The sequence below is a fragment of the Thermobia domestica genome, chromosome 6 (assembly GCF_964235325.1).
Source record: "Thermobia domestica chromosome 6, izTheDome1.hap1.1, whole genome shotgun sequence".
Taxonomy (NCBI): Eukaryota; Metazoa; Arthropoda; class Insecta; order Zygentoma; family Lepismatidae; genus Thermobia; species Thermobia domestica.
The window spans coordinates 103203121-103208761 of NC_137459.1; the positions used below are offsets into that span (position 1 = coordinate 103203121).

General features: G+C 36.5%; 1 pseudogene; it reads left to right on the forward strand.

Moving 5' to 3' along the window:
• Nucleotides 1-388: 388 nt before the first annotated feature.
• Nucleotides 389-1315, forward strand: LOC145687260 (macro domain-containing protein CT2219 pseudogene; annotated as a pseudogene).
• The last annotated feature ends 4326 nt before the right edge of the window (nucleotides 1316-5641 follow it).

Sequence of the window (5641 nt, forward strand, 5' to 3'; positions counted from 1 at the left end):
TGGTTACACTAGAGGACACTTAATTTAACAATACGTACTGGCTGACTGTTTTGCTGTCGTTGCAGACGCATTATGTGATTTCCATACAAGATCTTCAGATATAGTACTATATTCATTATGTTGTCCGACATCCTTGAAACTAGGCGTATGGTGGCTCAGTGGTAATGTCGTGAGCACCATGTTAACCAAACGTCTATTACGATTTCTTTTGTGCCATTTGAAGTGATAACTCATGCTCTTAGGTGAGTACTACATACCTTGAACAGTGTATAAGGTATTGAACTCAAGTGGTTGTCATGTTGGGATCACTCCCAACAACCATCGAACAAGGGGAAGATTTCTGCAAGGTATACGATGTTTTTTTTACAGAAATTCGGGAAAGGATCATGTACTGCAGATAAGAATTTAATCGCTGCATTGAGGTGTTACGTAAATAATACGATATTACACACGAAAACGTTTGGTTCACGTGCTAGTCAAAGAAATAGTTTCCTGTGTCGACAATTTTGTGTGGAATCACTTGGCGCAACAGTTCTAGGTGTAACATTATATTCAACCCTAGCCATGGACTCCGTAAGCGAGCAGAGAAATAAGTATCTTAATATGCCACTAGAAGACAAAAGGAAACAATACAAGCGCGAGGACAGATTTGACAAATTGGAAGAGTTATCACCATGGAAAAAGTACTACAATAAGGATAAGAATAAATTAGCTGACTTAGTGACTAATGCTTACAAACATAGTCGGTAAAACGTATGAGGCCAATGACAGTCTCAATAAGATAGTGACATTATGTTCGAAAGGCGATATTACTCACTTGGAAATAGATGCTATTGTCAATGCAGCTAACAGGACTTTCCTGGGAGGAGGAGGAATGGATGGAGCCATTAATTCTGCTGCTGGACCTGCACTAAAACAAGAGTGCTCTACTCTTCAGGGGTTTGATACAGATAATGCTAAAATCATCGGCGCCTATAAACTTCCTGCAAGATATGTAACCCACACTGTCGGCTCTCAAGGAGAGAAAAAGCAGCTGCTAGAATCTTGTTATAGAAAGTGTCTTCAACTGCTAGTGAAGAACAACCTGAGAACAATAGCCTTTCCGTGCGTACCTACAGGAATGTATGGTTATCCTCAAGAACCGGAAGCAAGAGTGGCATTGCAAACTGTAAGATAATTTTTGGAAGCTAACCCAGACAAAGTGGATCGAGTAGTGTTTTGTTTGTTTACGGACTCAGATATTGACATTAATCACAAACAGTGTCAACTTGTCTTTCCCATTGGAAAAGAACCGTACCATCTATTCACTTTTTAATTTCGTAATTAAGAATAGGAATCTGATGCAGAAGACTGATTGATCTTAAACAAGCAGTAATTTAGAGTCAATTAATTGTGTAGTATTTTTTTTTATGTATATGTTTATTTTGGTAAATACGCATAATTGACGAATAATTTAATTTTGAGTTGTTAATATTTTGATGTATTTGTTCCAGTGATTTGAACAATAAAGGACTTCCTTGATCACAATAAAAAAAGTGGTAAAGCACTTACCTGTGGTGCGTGGGGTCCCTGCTTCGTTGCCCAGCCAAGTAAGTTTGTGGTGAACAACTTCGATTCCGTGGATTATATCAGAATACTCCCTTTCCCCCACATTCTCACTCCACCAATTCTTTTATAATCATTTGCTTGCTTTAATCATCGTCTCTTTTAACCAAAGGGACATATTCGTGGGAAGTTAAACTGAAAAAAATTCATGTCATTTTCATTTCAACTTTGAAACTACTAACATTATGCTCTCTATAGCACTACGTGTGTCTGTTCTCTATGGTCTCCAGTGTTCAGGTACTCGAAACTGAAATCTCCATATCCTTTACAGACGCATATTTTGTGATGCGAATTTTGTTCAAATTGTACGATGTATATGAAATGTTCTTAAATGCATTTCCACCACTGTATATAGGAACTGTCTGAATATTTGCAAGAGTATCCAGCTAATGTTTTCTTTAAATTAGAAAAAAAAAACTTCCTTTTTGCTGTATCCTCAATGTGTTTCAACTAATACGAAATGAAAGTGCAATTACGAATATGAAGTGTGAAGCCACGTCTCGCTAATGCATAAAAAATTGTATTAATGTGATCTTCCATGGGTGTCTCTGTCGATGATGTGCTGTGAATTATTCATTGAAATCTATTTTTAGATCGTGAAAGTAGAAGCTGTTCGGCGGTTGATAATATGTCTCCTTTCATTAATGCCAGATTGGTGTAGATTCTTTTTATTTTAATTAACGAAAAAAATACTTTCTACTATTTTCTCGTTTCTTTTTTTCTTGTTTTTAAGAATTTATATACATAATGTGTTTTCTCTTTTAAACGACAGAATATGGTACTCTTGATAATTTGTGTGTGTGTGTTTTAACTTTAATGTGAATTATGGCAGCTCTCATTAGCGCAATATACGTACATAGACAACAATACAATATATACTACTAGTGATGGCTTACACTGCGGAACCGAGCCATTTTCACCCTCACTAATTGCAACCCCAAAGCCTGGCTGTCTAATATCAAGCAAAACATGCATCATATTTTACGAAAATCAGAGTAGAGTTACAGAATTCTCATGCAAGTACTTGATTTAGGAATGAATATGTGGGAGAAGGTATACTCTCTCAGTATTGGGAAAAGAACTTTAGGTGACGAGGATGCAACTGTTGTCGTTTTTAACCGTGTGATCCAGATTTTCATCACTTCTCTCCATCATACAACATATTTGACTGATTTAACTCTCATATTCTTCACCCCAGTCGTTGCAGGGATGCCAAACGCACAGACAAGTGTAGCCCAACATTTATTTGTATTTTAATAAATAGTACATGTTCCTCCAAGAAGAGTTAAAAGTACATATTATGCAATATATATATATATATATATATATATATATATATATATATATATATATATATATGATTAGTTGTACCCACAGCTACAAAAGTATTTCCCCCCAAAGTGCTCTAATTCTATTACTTGCGGTCCAGGTAATTTGCAGTTGTGAGAACGCCTATACAGATGCAACCTAACTTACACGTAACTTTTCTCTGCACTGACAGTAGTTGGTAGCCCTGATCCAGGTGTTTATCCAGGTAAAATTGTAAAGTAGGTGACTAACGAAACAGTTCTCCATTCTAAGATGATATTATATAGTTCGGATCGTGTTTTCCAAAGAACACCAGATATTTATCTTAATATTGTTGTGTATATAATGTATTATTTCTTTATATATTGTATGTTTAGAGAAATAAAAATACTGACCACGCATGAATCCGATAATGCTTGAAAGTAGCTGAAAATATCAAACCTAGTCTGCTGAAAATAATTTTGCAAATGATTGCCTCCATTGAGAGACCTTCTCCAATTCTCCTTATGCCAACATCTGTTTCTTTCTGGAGGAGAGAAGATCTTTCTTGTCACACTGAGTATATATTGAAATTGAAATTGGAACATTTGAAAAAGTTTCAAACTGGCGGGATTCGAACCCGGGACCGTCGAACAGAAGTTGAATGCACTAACCACTTACCTACCGCATCACTTAACATTTTATCTAAACTTTTAGCTAGTTAAAATCCTTTCATGTAAGACTATAAAAGCTACTATTGCTCGTATGAGAAGACGTTCCTTATGAGTGTCACAATGACTTACTCGAGATTTCCTTCTTTAACTCGAAAGCAAGTTTCAACCTGGGCGAGATTCCAACCCGGGACCGTCGAACAGAAGTTGAATGCGCTAGCCACTTACCTACCGCATCACTTAATCTTTCATCTAAACTTTTAGCTAGTTAAAATCCTTGCATGTAAGACTATACAAGCTACTATTGCCCGTATGAGAAGACGTTCCTTATGAGTGTCACAATGACTTACTCGAGATTTCCTTCTTTAACTCGAAGGCAAGTTCTATAGTCCTTCGTCAATGAGGAAAATATCACGAAACGTTCTTCAAATTGAGGCTACCTCATCGTTTTTATCTTCTCCCGATTTACATTACTACTATTCTTCCTAATGGTAACTTCTAATGGCAATAGTATACAACGGGTCCTCATCATCTTCTTTGCGCGTGGATACTTCCTACTGGTGCACTACGTATAAAAATGATTTTATTACATTTACAAGTGGTAATAGAACACGCAAGAAACCCAGATCATGTTGTATTCACACTCCAACATGAAGTGTGAATAAACCGTGATCTGCGTTTCTTATGTGTTCCATTACCACTTTTACATCAAATAAATCATTTTTATACGTAGTGCAACAGTAAGAAGCATTCACGTGCACGTGGCATGCGATATGTGTTTCAAATGCCCCACATATACTCATCCACAACGTACAAGGGCACATTATTATTCTTCGTATACCATATTTTAAAAAAATCCTAGAAAAACATCTTTAAGTACAAGGGCCATTTCAAGAATGCAATAAAAATAAGGGAGGGAGAACCAAGCGAAAACACGCACATAATAAGTATAAGGGGCATATTATTGTTAATCAAGAAATATAAATAACTGTAAAAGTTAATGCCTAGAATGACCTACTGAGCAACATAGAAGTGCTTACCGCCCACGTGATGAAATTTTAATAAAATTATAAAATGTCAATCCACAGAAAAGAATGACTCATTAAGTAGAATAAAGCATACTATTAGCAACATTTCAAAGCAACAATATAAAAACAGATAAAAATCGTATACCTTACTTACATGTGCTCCTACAGCCATGATCCTTTCTCCCAGCGTGCTTCCATTATTTCAGAAAACAAAGCACAAGCTACGTCAATGTGCGCAGAACCATAAAAAAATGGCAATTCCACGTAGGCGGAACCTCTAGCTAGAACTGCAGGACGTTATACGGCCCACAAGAAAATTTCCGAAAATGCAAATTACCTGTAAGTGAAAATAAAAAAAAAAAAAAACTTCGCGTTGCGTTCAGCTCACAAAAACCTCTACGGAATGACCCCAAACCTTGACACAAAGCTCTACGGAATAACCCCTCACACCCGTCTCCAACCCTCACACCCCTCAAAACCGGTAAGCAGTCACGCTACACCTGCTACTACTGCATACGACTCTTAAACAGTTGAAGAGCGTTCGCCGTCAATCAAAATAAATAAGGAGTACGATCACAAAGGTGAAATACGTATCTTGTTTTTTATATTCGTATCACCAGGAAAGTGAACGGCACTCGCTTCGTTACCCCATTTATAAGTTCCTAGATATTCAATGAATAATCTGTAAAAGACTGCACTTCGTGCGTCCTCGGGAAGTGACGAGTACGTTACGTATATTATTAGCCTTCAAATTTCCAAAGAAGAAGCGCCGGCAGAATTTACGCCGATCCCAAGAGTTTCAGTATTCGCGCGCTACACTGGCCAGCTCCTTGAAGTTGGTCATGTAAAATGTACAGAAAAAATTGAGGATGAGAACAACCTAACCAACAACAACTGCGGGATTTCTAACCCGTTCCTACTACTGCCATTATTATTATTATTATTATTATTATTATTATTATTATTATTATTATTATTATTATTATTATTATTAGTTTTACTATGGATCCGTATAGTAAAACTGCAAGCTCATTTTAATGAAAAAAATGT